Below are 20,493 nucleotides of genomic sequence, written 5' to 3' on the forward strand. Positions count from 1 at the left end.
TTTAAACCTCCTGGCGCCTAAGCATCCATATGGTACATCTGAAACAGGGGTGGTTTGTTGGGTAATTTTATAAGCCATTTTCATTGACTTATAAAACTGTTTTACATAAATATCATCGTCTCTACAGAAAAAAAAAGAACACGGAAAATCCCCACGCTTTATTTACATTCCACCAAATTCCCTTCAAATCTTAATCAGTATATGGACATACATTTTATATAGTTGTCAGAGTTCGCACGTGCTGTTTTCATTTTCTGTTTATATACTCTTATGTGAAAGCGTAATCTTGTGTCTCCTCTACTCTCAATACCCTGCTTTACTTCTGACACTTCTGACCACCAAATGTGTGTTGGGGGGTGGAGGAGTGGGGTGGTTTTCTCAAGCAATTCTGCGACACCAGCTGGGTGTCCTACAATGTAACTCAATTCGGACTCCATCTACCTGGAGATAGCATCAGATCCCCCAGGTTAAGGGCTCAGTCCTACAAGACTGACCCTCACTTCAGATGCCAATCAAAGATCCAGGTTATTACCTGTGCTTTTGACGAGCTGGTATAAATCAGAGGTTCCTGTGACCCCCTCCTTGGGCTTGATTAATCTGTTAGAGTGGCTCACAGAACTCAGGAAAACAGTTTACTTACTAGATTACTGGCTTATTACAAAGGATATTAAAGGATACGAATGAACAGCCATATGAAAATATACATAGCATGAGGTCCAGAAGTGTCCTGACTACAGAAGCTTCTGTGCCACCCTCCCAGCACATGGATATATCCTTATTTGCCAACTGGGAGGCTCTCTGAATCCTACCTTTTTGGGTTTTTTATGGAGGTTTCCTTATATAGGGCACGATTGATTAAATCGTGGCCATTGATGATTGATTCAACCTCCAGTCCCTCTCCCCTCTCTGGATGTTGTTCAAGGAGGGCTGCACTGAAAGTTCCAACCCTCTAATCACTTGGCTGGTCCGGCAACTAGCTCCCATCCTTAGGTTACCTAGCGGCTTTCCAAAAATCACCTCATTAACATAAACTCAGGTGTGGTTGAAAGGGGTTTGTTGTGAATCACAGAAGACACTCATTTCACTTTTATCACTCTGAAGCTATCTTAGGAACTGAGGATAAAAACCAAATATTATAATTAAAGATGCCCCTATGGCTCTAATCAATTAGGAATTACAGGGTTTGGGGAGCTGTGAGCCAGAAAACTTGGATGAAGACCAAAACACATATTTCTTATGTATCTCCACAGTTGGAAACACCTGAGTATTCACATGTCTGGTGCTTCTGTTATGAAGAACAATAGGCTAGGCCATTCTTTGTCGCTTGGAATTGTGGTCATTTCTAGCTTTTACATGCAGAATATCACTCGGTAATCCCTTTGCCTGGTGCGGCACCTTAGATGACCAGTTCCTGGTTTGCCCAAGGAATAAATCAAGGCCAGTGGGTCAGGCAGGTTCTGGACTGGGAGCTAGGGGACCTCTGCCTTTACCCGGGCACGTTTCCCCACCTCCCCGGGCTCACACTCTGTGGATGTAAGATCTGGGGGTGACCTGAAGGTCTCTGAGTTGCATCCAGCTCAGCAGAAGGAGGGTCAGGGATTCTGGTCATGGAAGCTTCCACTGCTCAGGGCATGAATTGACTTGGCAGCAAACAAACCACCACATGGCCTTCTTTGAACCTTCCTCTCCATCAGAAATTCCTGTCTGCCTGTCCTCCAGAATATATCGCAAATCTGATCACTTCTCTCCTTTTCCACTGCCACCCCCTGTTCCACACCTCCCTCCTACCTGGGCTCCCTTAATCTGTTCTTCTCAGCCAGCCACAGTGGTCTATTTTTTTTGGCCACACTTTGCAGCTTGCAGATTCTTAGTTCTCTGACCAGGGATTGGACCCACGTCCTCAGCAGTGAAAGCGCAGAGTCCTAACCACTGGACTGCCAGGGAACTGCCCAGAGTGGTCTGTTAAAAACATAGGTCAGATCAGGCCATTGCCTTTCTTAAACCCTCCCATGGTTTTCCATGGTTCTTGAAATGAAATCTGAACTCCTCACTCTGACCTATAAGACCTCACAAGATCTGACCTCTGCCTGATTCTGACCTCATCCTGTCCACTCTGCCCTCTACCTCCACTCTGGTCCACCATACTGGCCTTATGGGCTTTCCCTCCATCCAGAGTGCTCCCCAGCCCCAGCCTCTCCCACACCAGCCTGCTTTTCCTTTAGATCTCAGTTCTCCTGTCTTCTCCCAGCAGATGGTCCTTGCCCTTCCCTCCTTTTCTGAAGGATCCCCTACCCTCCCATGGATAATGATCAAAGATGGCATGTTATTTCCTTCGTAGAACTTTTCACAGGTTGTCTTTCTCTTGTGTTACCATCTTTTGTGCTTGGGTATCAGCTGTCCTCATAGCCCCACTGGAAGGTGAGGTCTACTGGGTGGGGCAGGGCCCCCACTGACTCTGCCCCACCTTGCAGAGTGCCTGGCCTGTAGTGAACATTCAGGAGGACTTAATGAATAAATAAACTGAGAGATGAAGGTTACCTAGAGCCTTTTTATGCTTCTGCCTCACTGAGCTTGGCTTGTGTGTCTGACCCTGGTCAACTCCTTATGGGGAAGGCTGGTGAGAGCAAGAGTTGTTACCGAACTGAACTCAGGTCTGCTCAGTTGGCACCAGCAAAGCCAATCTACTGGGTTGTGGTGAAGGAAAGTACAGTGTTTAATGCAGGGCATCAAGCAAGGAGAATGGGTGGCTAGTACTCAAAAGACCTGAACTACCCTGGCCTTCAGGCAAGGGTTTTAAAAGTAGCATTAGGGGTAGGGCTGCAGGGTACATGATCAGCTCGTGGACATTCTTCTGATTGGCTGGTGGTGAGGTGATGTTTTTCAAATCTCAGTCATCAACCTTCTGGTTCCAAGCAGTCTGAGGTCTATGTCCCTGTGGTCAGCATGTAGTCACCATGCTCCAGCAGGTGGGATGGGGTCTTAGTTTCTGTAGGACAACTCAAGGATATGTGTCAGATTGTTATCTATATCCCTTCAGGAGGAACTAGGAGTCCTTTGACTCTATTTTCTAATCATTAACTGCTTGAGTCTGCTCTTTGGAGCCCAGGGAAGGCCAAACAAGAAGTGGGGGACACGGAGGGACTTGTACCAGGGAAGGCCCTACAGGGTCCTGTTTGGTTTCAGAGTTTCATTCCTGAATCCCTCACGGCAGGTGTGTGCAAAGCCATTCTGACATGGCAGGTGTCCTATGGCTTGGTTGGCCTGGGTTAAGGGAGAAAGCAGAAGGTGGGGTAGAGCCATGGATGACAGAAGTCTGAAGACCACTGAATTCCTCAGAGGGGAACCTAACAGAGATGCTAGGTCCCCTTTGTGTTGGCGTGTCCACCTCCCCAGCCCCTACCACTTAGCATAATAATTCTTCCATTTATCTAGACTTTTATAAGCATTATCGCATTTTTTTTCCACACACACACACTGTATTTTATTTTTACAAGAGATAAATAGACTGACACCAAGCATTGTACATGGATGACCACAACAAAAGCAACAATGATTGCAATTACCAAACATGAAACACACTCATACTATGTCATAATATTGACATTCAGTCCAGTAATCCTCCACTGTAACAGCTCCTTTACTTTGCAGTGAAAATTGATTTGTATATTCTTTGCCTCTGAGTCCTTGTGGGATTTTTTTTTTTTTAATTCAGACAGAAAGTCACAAAAATCATACTCATCCTCATCAGTTCACTCAGTCCCATGTAATTAATTTTTTTTTTCATCTTGATCTTTTGTTAGCACTTTTATGAGTTCATCAGTTTTTCATTAGAGTTCTGAAAATGCTTATTCATTCAGTTCAGCAGTACAGTCAGTTACCAGAAACCTGTACTTGTCAGAGTCTTTTCCATGAATTTCTTAAAGATGAAACCCTTTTATAGGAACATATTTGCAAGAGCATCAGAGTACACCCAGAACTGTCTGTAAGTGACAAAAGACTTAAAAAAGACCACAGTTAAAGATTTGATGAAAGTTCATAATAAGCATTATCGCATTTTTAATTCTCACCACAACTATACTGAGGGAAGTATACTATCTTCATCCAACCGAAAGAAACTGAGTCTCAGAGAGGTTAAAAACAACAACAACAAAAAACAAAAACCTGCTCCTGCCTTGCAATTAGTAAGCAATTGAGTCAGGATTGAAACTTGAGACCATCTGACTGCAGAGCCCTTGACCCCATGCACAGCCCAGCAAGAGCTTCTGGAAGTATCTTGAAGTGGTCTCATAGATCTCAGGTCTCAGGACCAGAGCAATCTCTCACGGGGCTCTCTCTGCCTTCTGCCTTCCTTCACAGCCCCTGCTTTGTGGACAGATCTGCCTCTCCCACCACAGAGAAGCTCTTTGAAGCCAAGGATTGTGTCTCATGTATTTGGTGAGAAGTAGAATCACAGGCTGCTCTCACTTTCCAAGACAACCTCATGCCCTGGGGCTGCTCTCGCCTTCTGAGATGGACAGCATTCTGCCTTTGGAATGTGTATCTCTCAATAAACCTGCTTTCACTTAAAAAAAAAAAAAAAAGTAGAATCACAGAATTACACTTCTTTTTTTAATTGAAGTATTGTTGACTTACAATATTATATAAGTTACAGGTGTACAATATAGTGAGTCACAGAATTTCACTTCTTAATCAATCCTTGTTAATAAACACCACCTGAGTTGCCTGTGAACACACAGTGGGCTCTCTGTTTTCAGCCAACTTGGGAGGAAGTTATCAAGGCTTTGACAGCATCTCACAGGCACCAGTGACATAGCATTAGGCCCCAAACCAAACACTTTCTAGAAATAATTTGAAATCACAATGGGGAAACCTGGCTGTACTCTTGATTCTGTCATTCCCCTGCTGTGTGATTTTGGGCAACTTACCTCTGCTTCCTGGGCCTCAGTTTCCTGTTTGTAAACGGGGAGATCCCCTAAGAGACCCCCTAAGATCTCTTCTCTCTTTTTATAAATATTAATTGAGGGCCCATTGTGTGCCCGGGATAGAGTACTGGGCTCCAGGGATCCAGCCGTAAACCAGTCTGATGCAGGAGACTGCCGGATTCTACAGGGCAGAGTTTTTGACATTTGCTAGCCCGCAAACCTCCTGGTGTAACATTCTGTGATTGTCTAGACCCCAACCTCCCCCAAAGCCTTCAATCAAATTAGCACAATCCCACTTAATTAATTAATTTATTTATTTGGCCTCACCATGCAACTTTCGGGATCTTAGTCTCCCAACCAGGGATCGAACCCATGCCCCCTGCAGTGGAAGCGTGGAGTCCTAACCACTGGACTGCCAGGGAATTCCCAGCACAATCCCACTTTAAAGACACCTAAACAAGTACAGCCACTATGGAGAACAGAATGGAGGTTCCTTAAAAAACTAAAAATAGGACTTCCCTGGTGGTGCAGTGGTTAAGAATCTGCCTGCCAATGCAGGGGACACGGGCCCGATCCCTGGGCCGGGAAGATCCCACATGCTGCGGAGCAACTAAGCCTGTGCACCACAACTACTGAGCCTGCGCTCTAGAGCCCGCGAGCCACAACTACTGAAGCCCAAGTGCCTAGAGCCCATGCTCCACAACAAGAGAAGCCACCGTAATGAGAGGCCCGCGCACTGCAATGACTCAGCGCAACTAGAGAAAGCCGGTGCGCAGCGACGAAGACCCAACGCAGACAAAAAATAAATAAAATGAAACTTTAAAACAGCTTAAAAAAAAAACTAGAACTACCATATGACCCAGCAATCCCACTCCTACGCATATACCTGGAGACAACCGTAATTTGAAAAGATATATGTACCCCAATGTTCATTGTAGTGCTATTTACAATAGCCAGGCCATGGAAGTAACCTAAATGTCCATCAACAGAGGAATGGATAAAGATGTGGTACATATATACAATGGAATATTATTCATCATAAAAAAGAACAAAATAATGCCATTTGCAGCAACATGGATGATCTAGAGACTGTCATACTGAGTGAAGTAAGCCAGACACGGAAAGACAAATATCATATGATAACGCTTATGTGGAATCTAAAAAAGGGGTACAAATGAACTTATTTACAAAACAGAAGTAGAGTCACAGATGTAGAAAACAAACTTATAGTTACCAGGGGATGGGGCGGAGAGGGATAAATTGGGAGATTGGAATTGACATATACACACTACTATATATAAAATAGATAACTAATAAGAACCTGCTGTATAGCACAGGGAACTCTACTCAATACTCTGTAATGGGCTATATGGGAAAAGAATCTAAAAAAAGAGTGGATATACGTATATGTATAACTGATTCACTTTGCTGTACACCTGAAACTAACACAACATTTTAAATCAACTATACTCAAATAAAAATGTTTTTTAAAAGGCGATAAATGGGCTTCCCTAGTGGCGCAGCGGTTAAGAATACGCCTGCCAATGCAGGGGACACGGGTTCGAGCCCTGGCCTGGGAAGATCCCACATGCCGCAAGCAACTAAGCCCGTGCGCCACAACTACTGAGCCTGCGCTCTAGAGCCCGCGAGCCACAACTACTGAGCCCGCGAGCCACAACTACTGAAGCCCGCGCACCTAGAGCCTGTGCTCCGCAACAAAGAGAAGCCACCGCAATGAGAAGCCCGCGCACCGCAGGGAAGAGTAGCCCCTGCTCACTGCAACTAGAGAAAGCCCGCGCGCAGCAACGAAGACCCAGTGCAGCCAAACAAAAAAAAAAAGTCTATAAATATTATAAATTAAAAAAAAAAAACAACAGACACCTACACAAACCCCCTGCAGCTCACACCCGGCCGGGTGTATTTGTAAGGCCCCTTCTCCCCTTCTGCCCTGGCAGAAGTCTGGCCTGGGAGACGTGGCCTTGGTGGGCTGAGCGCCTGGGGGTGGGGGTGGGTGTGCCAGAACTGGAATCTCAAGAAGGACCCAGGCCAGCATTAGCGCGAGGACACTGCGGTGAGGCGCCGCCCAGCCAGCGTCCCCAGCCTGGCGCCCCCAGCATGGCCCCCGAGGCAGTGACCGAGGGGGCAACTCGGCCCCTCCCCGGGATCACCTGCGCGGGGCGGGGCGGGGCGGGGCGGAGCCGGGGGCGGGATCCCGGGCGGCCGGAGCCGGGGCGGCTGTGGTGGCGCCGGCGGGAGGCGGAGCGGGCGGCGGCCGGCGCGCAGGGCTCCCCCGAGCAGGTAGGAGGCGCGGGACGCCGGGGACGCCGGGTCTGCGGGGGGCACGGGCGGCCCGGCTCAGGCGCAGCCGCTCGCTGTCCACCTGCCGCGCTCCGCGGAGGGGTGACGGGAGAGGGAGGGTGAGGGGTTCCCAGTCCCACCCCCACCTTCGTTGGAAGAGGTGCCTGGGGTCTGCGCGCGAGGGCGGTGGGCGGTGGTCGGGGTGGAGGGAGGGATATCGGTCACCTTTTGCGGGTTTTGGAAGTGGGGATGGGGCATGCGTACAAGTGCCCGGAGTGCCGAGCAAGCTCGACCCTCGCGGAGAAGTGCCCCGAGCGCCAGCCTGCGTTTGGGGGGTTGATATTCCGGGCAACCCGCAGGCAGGTCGTTTCCTTGTCCCACCGCCCTCACCAAGCCTCCGGCTGAGGGTCCGAGACTCCCCGGAAGAAAAGGGAGCGGACTCGGCCAGCCAGGAGGTAAAGGGATTTTGAACCGCTCAGGACCTGTGTTGGCTTCATCTGTGAAATGGGCGTCTGGATGGGTGAGCCCTGTGCGGAGGCCCCTCCAGGAGGAAGATCTGCGATGAAAACCCACAGCAGGGGGAGGAAACCAGTGTTCTAGCTCAGATCAGCAAACTCAGCAGCTCCGGGGTGGCTCACTGGACTAGCTGCTCCAGAGGAAAGAGGTGGGGACACGTTCTGTGGTCTGGATATCTGGCAGGAGGAGGACATGGGTGTGTCAAATACTAGAGCAGGCTTAGAGGGACCGAGGAAGCCGTCTAGTCTGGGAGGAGGATCTGGAGGGGCGCTTGGAGGGGGTGGGATTGAGTAGGGGTGGGGAAGACAGCATAGTGCTGGTGCTTTAGAATCAGTCAACCTGGGCATTGGAATCCCTGCCTTGCCCCTTAGGTGGCCAATAACTTAGTCTTGGGCAGGACCCTGCATTTCTCTACAGTTCCCTTTGCTCCGTAAGTGAAGCAATTTCTTTGACAGAGTGTCAGCTAGTCCATATAAAGTGCTTAGTACAAGGTTTGTATATTATAGGCACTCAGTAAATATAAGCTGTTAATTTCCACTAGACTGTAGCTTCTTTTTTTTATATATAAATTTATTTATTTATTCATTTATTTAATTTTTGGCTGTACTGGGTCTTCGTTGCTGCACGCAGGTTTTCTCTAGTTGCTGAGAGTGGGGGCTACTCTTTGTTGCCGTGGCTTCTCTGTTGCGGAGCACGGGCTCTAGGCGTGGGCTTCAGTAGTTGTGGCACGTGGGCTCAGTAGTTGTGGCTCGTGGGCTCTAGAGCGCAGGCTCAGTAGCTGTGGTGCGTGGGCTTAGTTGCTCCGCGGCATGGTGGGATCTTCCCGGACCAGGGCTCGAACCCGTGTCTCCTGCATTGGCAGGCGGATTCTTAACCACTGCACCACCAGGGAAGCCCTAGGCTGTAGCTTCTTGGGGGCAGGGGCCATGTCTATTTGGTTCACCATTATATGGTGCCTGGCATATAGTAGGTCTCACTACATATTGGTTGAATGAGTGAACAATGAATGAGTATGTAGTACAACAGTTGGCATGTGGTAAGTAGTCAATAAATAGCAGTGAATTTAGAGATGATCAGATCCTAATAGATGGGATGATGTAGGAGCCGGTGGTTTAGGTGGATGGAGCAGTGGAACAGATTAAGATAAGCCCAGAGTAACAGATTTGGGGCACCCCCTCTTATGGGGGGCAGGGGAGTAACATGATAAGCTCATCCAGAGCACAGAGGTAGGGAGGGCACACAAAATCCTGGAATCCTGAATCCCAGCAGCCACATGGGAGTAGATGAAGGAGCTGGGACTCTAGGTAGGTCAGATATCTTTCTCACATCCTCTGAGTGTCCACCTCCAAGTTACAGGGGTAAGGGGAGGCGGGTGGGCGGGGGGCGGGGGAAGACATAGCAAAGGACTGTGGGTGCCTGATGGGAACGGAAGATGAAAAGGGAAAGGGGCTCCCATGGCCCCTTCATGGGGGTGGGACATTCCTCACCTTGTCCTGCTGTCTCCTGGCTGGTGGTGAGGTAGCTGAAGGGGGCAGTGTGGTGCCAGGTGGGCCAACTACTGTGGGTGTGCTGAGCCAGGCTCACAGTGAGTTGGGCTAGGGGAACGTGTTGGGTCTCTGGGGGAATCTGCTGCAGTGGATTCAAAGCTTATCCCCGTGGCCGGTTCCCACACCCCTTATCACCCCTGTGGACAGTGGCCACTGATGCCTCAGGCTGGGAGGGAGCTATGTCCTTGAGGTGGAGCCACTCTTAGCAAAGTTAGGGACCTTCAGCCTGTCTGACGTCCTGGCAGGCAGCCTCATTGGGTTTCCATCTCCCTGTGGTGACTAGGAGTCTGTGAGAAGCAATTGAAAAGTAAATGTTTAATGGAACATTTGATGAAGGAGGAGGTGAGAATGAAGTGGAGGTGAGAGATTTGGGGGAACACATCAAGAGGAGATGGGAGCCACTGTATCCCTCAAAAGAGCCAAGTTCGAAGCTTCTCCTTTTAGCACTTTCCATAATTGCTCATAATCATTTAATGTCTGTGTTTCCCACCGACTGTAAACTCTATGGGAACAGGGAGCAAGCCTGCCTCCTTCCTTACTGTATCCCCACCTACGACAGTGTCCCGCACGTGGTAGGCATTCGGTGAATGTCTGTGGAATGCACAAACCTGGGCTGAGGACTGGGGCTCTTGGCGTTGAGAGAGGAGAGCACCTCCTGACAGAACTGAAGTAAGCACCGCAAGTTCTTTTTCCCCTGTCCAATCCCTACCCCACAGCTTGAAGGGTGCGTCCCCCTGCCACATGTTCTGTGCCTCCACCCTCTCTCCTGCCACCATCAGCGTCTTAGGGAAGACTCCACTACTAGTAGACATTTACACCTCAGGGGGAGGCCTAGGCACTGTGCTGCCGCTCCCAGCCCTGTGCCCTTGACAATCAGCCCCCCGGAGCCCCCCGGGGCTTTGAGAGGAGGAAAGCAACATCCAAGCTGATCCCCATCCCATTGCTCCTGGGACTCAGGGTCACAGAAGATAGGAGCTACAGGGACCCTTAAAGGTAACAGGGGGCTCCCTCCATTTAAAGGTGAGAAAACTGGGGTCCGGAGAGGATGAGATGCACTCGGTCAGTGGAGAGTTAGGGGAGACCTCAAGTCTCCTAATCCAAGTGCTTTGTCACTACAGTGGGCTGTGAGAGTCTCTGGGAATTGTAAATCCTGCAACATTTCTCTTTACTTTCCAATCTTCCAATAAAATGGAATGGAAGCTTAAAAAAAAGAATGGTAAAGTGGATTTTAAGTTGCCCAATAAACCCTTTTAATTAAAAACAAAACCAAAAACCTCATATGATGAAATAGACCCCAAATTATGTATGTTCACTTTACTTTTTAAAAGATGTATGTTTGATATTGGAGAAAAATAATCCAAAATAGGAACCTCTCTAACCTAGGCTAAGTATTGCTGGCCAGCAGTGCCTGTGTTAAGATGCCCCCTGCACGTTGCCATGCGAGAGCCTCTGAAGGCAGCCCAGAAGCAGCGGCGTGTTTGTTTCTCCTGGACAACCTCCAAGCGCCGAGCACACCGCCCTATTGGGTTCCCCATCTCCATCCATCCGGCCTCCTGATGCGGTCATTGACATCTGGGCTTCTGGCATCCCACTCTTTGCTTTGGGATCTGGCAGGGTGGATCCCTCTTTGCCTGCTTTCAGAGGAATTCCTTATCAGGACGATAGATCCTCGGTGGGCAGGAGGGGGCAGGAAGAGGGGAAGGGGACTGGGCCAAGGCAAGAGCCTGCCAGCAGGTCTCTGGATTCCTGAGCAGGGCTGGGTGTAGGTACAGTTGAGGGGGTAGGGCCAGTGGCAGCTGGGCTGGAACCTCTCATGTGGTTTGAAACTCCTGGGGGTGGTGGCTGCAGTTTGGCCTAAGGAAGGAAAAGAGGGTGTGCCAGTCTCTAAGACAGAGAGGCCTGTTCTTCAGCCAGCTTCCAGGCCTGTTGTGAGGGGCCTCCTGCCTGGGCCAGATACTCCTGAGCTGTTGGGGCCCTCAGTGGGGCTGCCAGATCCTATGGTACGTCCTGGGCAGCTTCAGGAGGTGGAGGGGGCGGTCTTAGAAGCTCCTGGCATCTCAAGGACCCGTGCAGACCCTGGACCGCCAGCACGCCTCGCTGCATCTGGGGCAGCCTCAGCCAGCTGTGAGGATGGGGCACAGAGCAGGGACATAGGCCTCTGCTTTTGAGCCGTGGGATCTTGGTCAAGCCACATCGCCTCTCTGAGCCTCAGTTTCCTAATGTATTAAAGGGGATACTATCCACAGTCCTCCCTTAATAAATATTAGTTTCCCTTCCCCTTCAGAGAAGCTTGTGTCTTGGGACCTGTCGAGCCAACTTTTAGGGCCAACAAGCCTCAGGATTTTTCAATTCCTCCAGAATTCATTCATCATTCATTCATTCATTCACTCACTCATTCTCCAAGGCTAACACCTGCCTCGGGCCTGCACTGGAAATTCAGCTCTTTTTCCTGGTGTTTGTCTGGTTTCTGGCAGACGCCGGCACACATGGCCTGGCCTTGAAGCTTCCATCTGTTCCTCCACTGGGGATGATCTCTTTCAGCCTGTCGTGCAAATTAAAAAGCAGTTGTGTAACTTGTTCCTCCGCTGCTGTCCCTAATCCCCTAACCCTCCTCCAGCTTTCCTAAGGTTTTAGCCTGCGGGTCTCAGAGGGAAATAAATGGTTAACGTCTGCTTGCTGAGAGCCTGTGTTTGCTGGTGCCCACACAGCGCTAAATGCTCCACATGCCTCAGTCCCTTTAACACCCACGGCAGCCCAGGAAGTGAGTAGTATTATTCCCTCGGTCCCTGCTAAGGTTCAGAGACCACTTGCTGGTGGTCACAGAGCTTACCAGGGACGCAATTTTGCCTTCGTGGACGCCTTCCTCCCTAAAAAATATTAACAGTTATATTAATGACAGCATTGGTGTATTAAAACATTTTCTTCAACCTAAAAGTTCCTGTTTTCTTCTGATTTTGACAGAAATGAGAACATTTTTGTGAGCCCGGGGAAAGTATTGTGAGCCCTGGCACTTTGTCTCCTGGGCCCAGGAGGGACACAGGCCCTGAGGCTAGGGAGAAACAAGGTTGAGATTCCCGCCCACACTGGAAGTTCTAACCTCCTCCCTGTACTTCCCTTTAGCAATTAAAAAAAAAAAAAAGAACAAGCAAGAAACTGTAGAAAAGAGACTAGTTATCTGAAATCTTAATGCCTATGGTGGTATTAATAGTTCTCTCTGGAAAATGTAACTTGGTTTTTTTATTCACCTCCCCACCAAACTCCCACCCTCTGCCTCGCTACTTCTTGACCAAAACTTTTCAAAGAGCCAAGACCACTCTATCCTCTTATGTGGAAATTCTAGACACCCCATCTTGGCCTTCTATCCAGTCTCAGACCTAAAGGGTGACTGGTTTGCCCAGAGGACAAAAGGGAATTCATTTATCTTATGGGAGCAGCTCCAAGTTCCTACCTAATCCCCAGAAACATTATCATTGGTCATGGTAATAATAACAACAGTAATTCATATTTTTGAGAGCTCTCAATGTGCTGGGCATTTGCTAATCACTTGGCATGAACTGTCTCATCTCCATTTTACAGATGAAGAAACTGAGACTTAGGAAGACTCAGTGAGGTGCCCAAAAGGAGGTGCCAAGATAGGGACCTTAGTAGGGAACTAAGCTGGGTCTGTTAGACCGTTGTAGTTACAGGTCCAAGCTCTCTCAGCTCGCCGCACAACAGGCCAATAAATCGGAGACGTTGAGGTGAGGCATAACGACTTTATTCAGAAAGCCGGCAGACCGAGAAGATGGCAGACAAATGTCTCCGAAAAACCAACTTATCGGGTTCGGATGCCATTTTCTTTATAGAACAGAGAGGGGAAGGAGGTGAGGAAGTAAAGTAAAAAGGCCATAAGGTTTGCAGCTGTCCCCTGGAATGGCCAGCCTCGGTGAGGGGACATGTTAATTTCTTCTTTCTTGCAGCCATCCACAGGTGGACAGGGTCGGGATGTTTCCCTGAACAAAGGCACTTTGGTTTAACATTCAGGCAGAGGGGCAGGGTTCCCCAAGGCAGGCCATTTTGTAGAGACAATATCCTTTTAATGAACAAAAGCAGCTGAAAGCAAAGGTTAAAGTAAAAGAAACAGATCCAATCTGTAGTCAGATTTAGCTCTTCCCTGTTTCATTGTCAGAGCATGACCTCCACGAGGGCAGGGTCCATTTCCCACAGTCTCCCCCGTCGCCCAGCACAACTTTCAGTGTGGAAAGACACACTTTCAGTGTGGAATGAATGAATGGTGGACTGACCTCTCCACTGTCCTGCTCTCTAGGACGCTTACCCACTTCCTGTCCCTGCTCCTTGTCTTGGGACAGTCACTATCTCCTGCCTCTGTAGTGCAGAAGTTGGCAGCTACAGCCCTGGGGGGAGTCTGGGGCAGCTCAAAGCCCTGCTGGAGTAAGGGACTGACCAAAACAGGACAAGCTTCAGGCATTCACTCCCCCATCAATGCCCGTCCAACCCCACCACCCAGCCTAGCCTGTGGGATCCCACTGGAGGATTCTACCTCCTGCCAAGGCTGCTTCTCCCTGGAACTCCAAGGTGAAGCCTGACACACACACAGGCAGAGTGCCAACGGGAAGGAGGTGGCTGAGGGAGTCTGTGTGGCTCTCTGGCCCCGGGCTCATCTTTTTTCCTCTTAATGCCTTTGGCCCTTCCCCAGGACACATTACCAGACTGAGAGCAAATACCCCCAGGGGGACATGAATTCACCCACGAAAATAATCAGATGCCCAAGAAGTACAACTACTATACAAGAAAGACAATAAATCAAGCTGCATATGTCATCTAAAGCAGAATGATTGAAGTAGATGGACCAAGATTTTGAAGTAAAGCACGATAATTATGCCTAAAAAGATAAGGGAAGACATTTGTAAAATAACGCAAGGGCAAGAAGTCACAGGAGAGAACCAAGGCAAAAGATTAGCTATGAAAGATACACTCTTTAAAATAAAGGACACAGTAGATGGTATAAATATAAGGTTGGATACAAGTGAACTAACAACTAACTACTAAAGAGGAAAATCAGATTGAGAACTGTCCCAGGATGCAGGAAAAGACAAAGAGAGAACAAATGAAAAAGAAAACCTAAGAGATGGAGGGTAGAAGTAGGTGTCCCTAAAGGAGAGAAAAAGAAAAATGGAGAATAGGGAAGAATTGAAATAATGGAGATTAAATGTTCCAGAATTAAAGGAAAATGAACTCAGATTGAAAGGACTCATGGAGTAGCCAACAGTAGAAATAAAGAGAAATCCACACAAAGATATCATGGTAAAATCGAGAATATGACAGACAAAGAGGAAGGACAAAGAGAAATAGCATCCCTTACAAAGGGCCAAGAATCAGATTGACATTATACATCTCAATAACAGCCCTTGATCCAGGAAGTCAAAGAGTAATGTTATTATAAGAATTGAAAGAAAAGAACCCTTTCAATCCAGAATTTTAAAGCCAGCCAAATTGTCATTCAAACATGAGGTCATACTAAAAATATTCTTAGGCAAATAAAGCCTTAGAAGGTGGAATACACAAAGACCCACATTGAAAATACTCATGAAGGAAATACCTAAATAATAAAAGAAACAAGTTCCAGGACGTGCTGCAAGAGCTATGGGAAGTCAGGGTGTTTAAGTCAGGGGTCAGTGCAAGAAACAGAAGCAGAACTCAGCATTTTCGGTAGGAAGGGATTTTATGCACCTAATTCTTTTAAAATATTGGAAAGGCTGGAGGCTTCCAAAACAAAACAGAACTGGCCAGACTGGAGAGCTATGGCACCTGCCATAATCAGGAAAGTGAAGGAATCACAAGGTTGCCTGGAGCTGTTGAATTTAAGGATACGCAACCATGGCCATGTGATCCAGGGATCTGGAAGCTGGTGTGCTGTAACTACCCAGATTCTGGAACTCAGAGTCTGGCTACAACACTTGCTCATCTTTTTAACGGAGGACCAGCCTTGGGCCCAGACACTTTGGGAGGTAACACTGTCCAGCTAGAGTTTAATGACATTGATCCGTTTCATCTATTTTATTTTGTTACTTTCTGTTAATGGCAAGTGACATTGGTTTTCCATTTTCAGAAATGATAGAACATTTCTGTTTAGAGCACACTTTTAAATGTTTTAAAGGAAAAGTGGGTCCAGGGATCTCACTGCAAAGCCATTGTGATTGGTGCAGACAATTATTATAAGTAGTCAGAGGTGGAAGAGGTGACCTAGCGAGGAGGGGACAGTTGGGTCTCATGACAGAGGAAGGTTTAGATTGGTGTAGCACTGGGAAGAGAGCACTGGAGCAAAGGCCAGTGTGCTGATTATCTATCCCTGTGTAACCAACTACTCCAAGACTTAGTGCCTTGATGCTGTCTGTCGCGTGGTTTCGGTCAGATCTTCACATCTGAAGGCTCAGCTGGCCTGGGCGCCCACAGTGGCTCACTCACGTGGCTGCCTAGTGACACTTGGCTGTCAGTTGGGAGCACAGCTGGGGCTGTCAGCTAGCACATCTACCTGTGGCCTCTGCACGTGCCTTGGGCTCCTCACAGCACGTCAGCTGGGTTCCAAGAAGGAGGTTTCCAGGAGCAAGCATTCTGAGAGGCAGGAAGCAGAAGCTGCCACTGAAGGGCTATATCTGGAACTTCCAGTGTCACTTCTACCGTATTCTAGTGGTCCCAGCAGTCATAGGGCCCACCTAGATTCAAAGGAGTGGAGAAATAGACTCCACCTCTTCAGCGGGGAGCAGTGGGATGGGAAATACTGTGCAGCTAGCTTCCCAGTGCTGGGAAGCATGGGTGAGTTTAGGAGACAGGAAGTCACTCATTCCCTGCCTAGGGCCGGGGAGAAAAGGAGGAGACAGGTGCTGGTGGATAAAACTGGAAAAATTTCATGGAACACCTTAGTTGATGAGACAAAGAATTAGGGCTTTATTCTGTAGCCAGCCGGAAGCGATTGATGGTATTGGAATGAAGGAGAGACACTGTTCAGAAAGCCAAGGTCTCAGCAATTCTTTCTGCAACAAGTGGGTCCCCAGGGAAGAAGGCTGGTAGCTTCTGTTCCTTTACAGTAGAATATCCCAGCAGCACGATGGAGTGAAAAAACACACTGCCCCCAATCCACTAAGCATTTGTTAGACAGTTATCGTATGCCAGGTGCATGACCAGGCCAGGCATTGTGGAAGTAAGTCTACAATTCATAAACCTCTGGACTATCCTGCAAATTCCAGTATTTCTACATTCATTCTATAGCTTCTAGATCTCCTCTTGGACTCCTCATGGACCCAAAATCTTTTGCTAGGACCAGTGTCCTGGGTTTTGACTAAAAAATTATGGTGCAGGTCCAAGTCCAAGCCCCATAAGCACCCAGAAGAGGGTGTGGCTTGCCCCTGGAGTCTGCATGGCGCTGAGCGAGGGCCTCTGATGGCCATCAGCAGAGCTCAGGCAGGCAGAGCCCAGAGAGTTCAGTGTATGTTCAAAGCCAACCCATCCTAGGGCATCTGTGAAAGCCCATCTCTTCCATGCAGCCTCTCTGTGTGCATGAATTTACTCCCCACGGAGCTCCTAGAATAGAAGGGAAGACAGACCTGTCTACTAATTACAACACTTTCATATGATAAATGCTGTAAGCAAAGTACCTATGAGATGCTGTGACGTCTCAGAAGACATCGACCTATTTGAGATTGGCGGGGATGCTTTGGGCAGGTCTTGGAGAAGGAAAGCAGCATTTATCAGTGACCACTATGCATCAGGCACTCACTTTTCTAGAGGCTTGATATGCATTGCTAAATGACTTATACACGCAAAACCCTCACACGTTTATGCGTTAAGGCTAAGTAATTGGCACTTATTAACAATTGTTATCTCATTTGATTGTTGCAACCAGGAAAAAGACAGGAATCACCAAGCCCAGTTTACAGATGAGGAAACAGGCCCAGAGAGGTTAAGTCACAGGCCCAAGGCCACTCAGGCCGGAATTCAAGCCCATGTCTGACTCCAAACCCCACACCTCTGTCCGTGCCACCATACCACCATTTCGAGGGAAGGGGAGGACTTCCCGGGAGACGAACAAATCCTGTTGGGGGGGCGTGGGGGACCCAGTAGTCCCAAAGAGCCAGGGTTCGTAGTGTGTGGGTTCCAAGATGGGATGGGGGAGAAGGCAGGAGAGAGGGCTTTGAATGCCAGGCCAGGGTGCAGGGAGAAGGCTGGATTCTCTCCCCAGGGAAGGTCCCACCACTCCCTAGCTCACACTGTAATCTCTCCTCCCAGGTCACTCGTCGCCTGACGTCCACATCCTTCAAGTCAGGGCTAGGCCTGGAACACGGGCTCCTGACTCCCAGCCCAGAGCTCCTCACCCAGCTTCCTCCTTGTCACGGCGTCCCTTTCAGGCTGTGGTGTTTGCTCAGAACCCGAGCCCGGGGCAGAGAGCAGAGAAATATTTACTTATGTCACCGCCAACCCTGTCTCCTGGCGGCCCCAAGGGCTACCTCACAGAGAAGTTCAGTTATATAACCCCGAGTTGACACAGCAAGAAGGAGAAGGAAATAAATTATAATTATTCTTTTTCCTCAGTCTTGGACACACTTTGGATAGCTTGACATTTGCTTCTCTGCTTCCTCGTCTTATTGACCTGTGGTCTCCAGGGACCTTAGTGGTTCTCGATCAGCTGTTGATTTTAGCCTTGATTCTGGTGAGGCTGGGGATTTGGGGAGGTCGTCCTAGAGGCCGGGGAAGGGAGAGAAATGAGATATCAAAGGGCTGCTTTATGCCAAACTCTGCTGGGGCTTTGTATGCATAACGTCATTTTACTCAAGCAGGAGCCCAACGAAAGATGTCCCGTTTATTACCTCCCTTTTGCAGAAAAGGAATGGAGGCACAGAGAGGTTAAGTAACTTCCCAAAGGACACTCAGCAGAGCCAGGTCAGAAGCTCTGAGGCTCCTAGTTTTCAAACATCTCACATGGAATCCGTGACGTAGGGATCCTGGAGAGAGCAGAGCATGCTAGCATCTCTCTGTGGAGGAAGTTCCTCCATAGCTTAATCCCAAAACATCCCTCACATCTCATCTCCTCTCTGGCCTTCCCTGGACACTCAGCTCCACCGTGCTGGGACCCTCACTGTCCCACCTCCCTCACAAATCTCACACTTTCCTTCCTGAAAGTGTTCATCCTCACCCCCGCCTCCCAGTCTTCACACCCAATGTTCTTCCCAGCTAGAATGTCACTCCTCCCTTCTCCACCTGACAAAATCCCAGCAAAACTATAATAATAATAATGCACCTTCATAGAGCAGAAGCTGTGAAGTGGAGTGGTTAAAAGAATGAACTCTGAGTGTTCTGCATGGTTCCAACTAGTTTCATCACTTTTGCTGGCTGTGTGACCTCAGGCAAGTTAGTTAACCTTTCTGGACTTCAGTTTCTTCACCTGTAAGATGGAGATAATGATACCCAGCTTACTTATAAGAAAGAGATAAAATTATGGGATGAAATGAGTTATAAAAATAAAAATGATACAAATAAAAACTTACTTGTAAAGTTTTTAGAAAAGTGCTTAGCACCTAGTAAGAGCTCATCAAATGCTTATTCTTATCATCAAGGCTTCAAATGTGGAGCAGACTCTGAAGTCAGATTCCTGGAGTTCACATCCCATCCCAGTTGGTGACCTTAGACAAGTTAGTTAACCTCTCTGGGCCTCAGTGTCCTCTATAGAAAATTTAAACTGTAATGTGCTTTCCACTTAGGGTGGATGAGACAATCAAATAGACATAAAGCACTCAGAGGGCTTGGCACTTAGAGACAGGTAAATATAATCTACTATTATATTACTGGGATTCAGACCCAGATCACTGACCCCAGAGCACAAGGGTTTAATGACCACATGGTGCCGCTCAAATTTTGCCTCTCCCGGCAGCACGCCCTCTTCCCCGGCCCCCTGCTCAGCACCCTCTCCCACTCCGAGCTCCATAGCACTCACGGCCTGTCTTGTCTCTTAATGTCATGTCTGCATTACCAGCGGCCACATGTGGTGGGAAAGCACAAGACCCATGACCTGTGCTTGGTCCTGGTTCAATGAGGCAGTTCAGTCAGCTGCTATTAACCCCCCACTGCTCATTCACTTAGCGGGGGTTGATTTCATTTGACAACTATGTGTTCATACCTGCAATGTGCCAAGCAGTATTTGAGGAACTAGGGATTCAAAGGGTGCATAAAAACTGACACATCCCCTACACTCATGGGGCTCAGAGTCTGATACGGGACACACCCATTCATCAAATGGAAGGTGCTAACTACAGCCAGTGGTGACAGAGGGACACAGGGCTGTGACAGTGCACAGCATGGGAATTTGAAGTGATGCTTGGGTTAAAGTATCAGAAGTGTCAATAAATGAGGAAAGAGTGCTCTGGCATATGCAAAGGCCCTGTGGCAGCGACGGGACAGAGTGACAGAGGGCAGAGCTCAGACAGGGAGGAGACTGGAGGGGTCTGAAGGATCCAGATCCTGTACAGGGGACTTGCTGACCATCATAAGTTCTAGTCTGAAGTAGTCTTGAGGTTTTTAAAGATTGCTGCAGCTGCTGTGGAGAAGGGTTGCAGTGGCCCAGAGCAGAGGCAGCCTTGACCTATTAGGAAGCTATTGCAGCATCCAGGTGAGAGAAGACAGAAGCCTGGACCTGAACAGGGATGGGGAGGATGAGAGAGGTTAGTAAGAAAATGTATAAGACATGAAGGTAAATCTGAAAGGGCTTAATGATGGGGGTGGAGAACTGGTGACAGGCGGTGACTTTAGGTTTCTGGCCTCAGAGGCTATGTGAGTGGCAGTGACATTTCCTGCAATGGGGAACCCTGGAAGAGACCAGATTCTGTGAAGTGCTGGGGCATGACAAAGCCCAAGACACTGCCTGGGCCCTCAAGAGGGGGAAAGCAGACATATAATAACAATGACGATGGTGATAACAGTAGCTAATTGAGTGCAGGATTTGAACCGAGCAGTCTGGCTCCAGAGCCTCTGTTGTAACACCCTCTACTCTACAGCCATCATGCCATCATCTTTATTTTCTAAGTGCCTACTAGGTGCCAAGAACTGTGCTAGGCCCTGGGATGTCAGCTCTGAACAAGAAAGACAGTAGCCCTGCCTGGCTGAACTCCCTGCTGGCTCAAGACGTACCAGCCCACGGAGGCAAATGCCGGCACGCTGACCTA

The 20,493-nt window shown here is 48.5% G+C and overlaps 1 protein-coding gene across 3 annotated transcripts in view; it reads left to right on the top strand.

Moving 5' to 3' along the window:
- The first annotated feature begins 7,147 nt into the window (after positions 1–7,147).
- Positions 7,148–20,493, top strand: part of NCMAP (non-compact myelin associated protein) — a 43,554-nt gene continuing 30,208 nt past the window's right edge. The window contains exon 1 of one of the 3 annotated variants that reach the window (XM_059895742.1): positions 7,148–7,220. The gene's annotated coding sequence lies outside the window, so the exon portion shown is untranslated. Of the gene's footprint in view, positions 7,221–7,801; positions 7,885–20,493 lie in introns of those variants that run through there. The other 2 variants (XM_059895744.1, XM_059895745.1) reach the window with 2 other exon arrangements.

Source organism: Balaenoptera ricei, chromosome 1 (genome assembly GCF_028023285.1).
Source record: "Balaenoptera ricei isolate mBalRic1 chromosome 1, mBalRic1.hap2, whole genome shotgun sequence".
Taxonomy (NCBI): domain Eukaryota; kingdom Metazoa; phylum Chordata; class Mammalia; order Artiodactyla; family Balaenopteridae; genus Balaenoptera; species Balaenoptera ricei.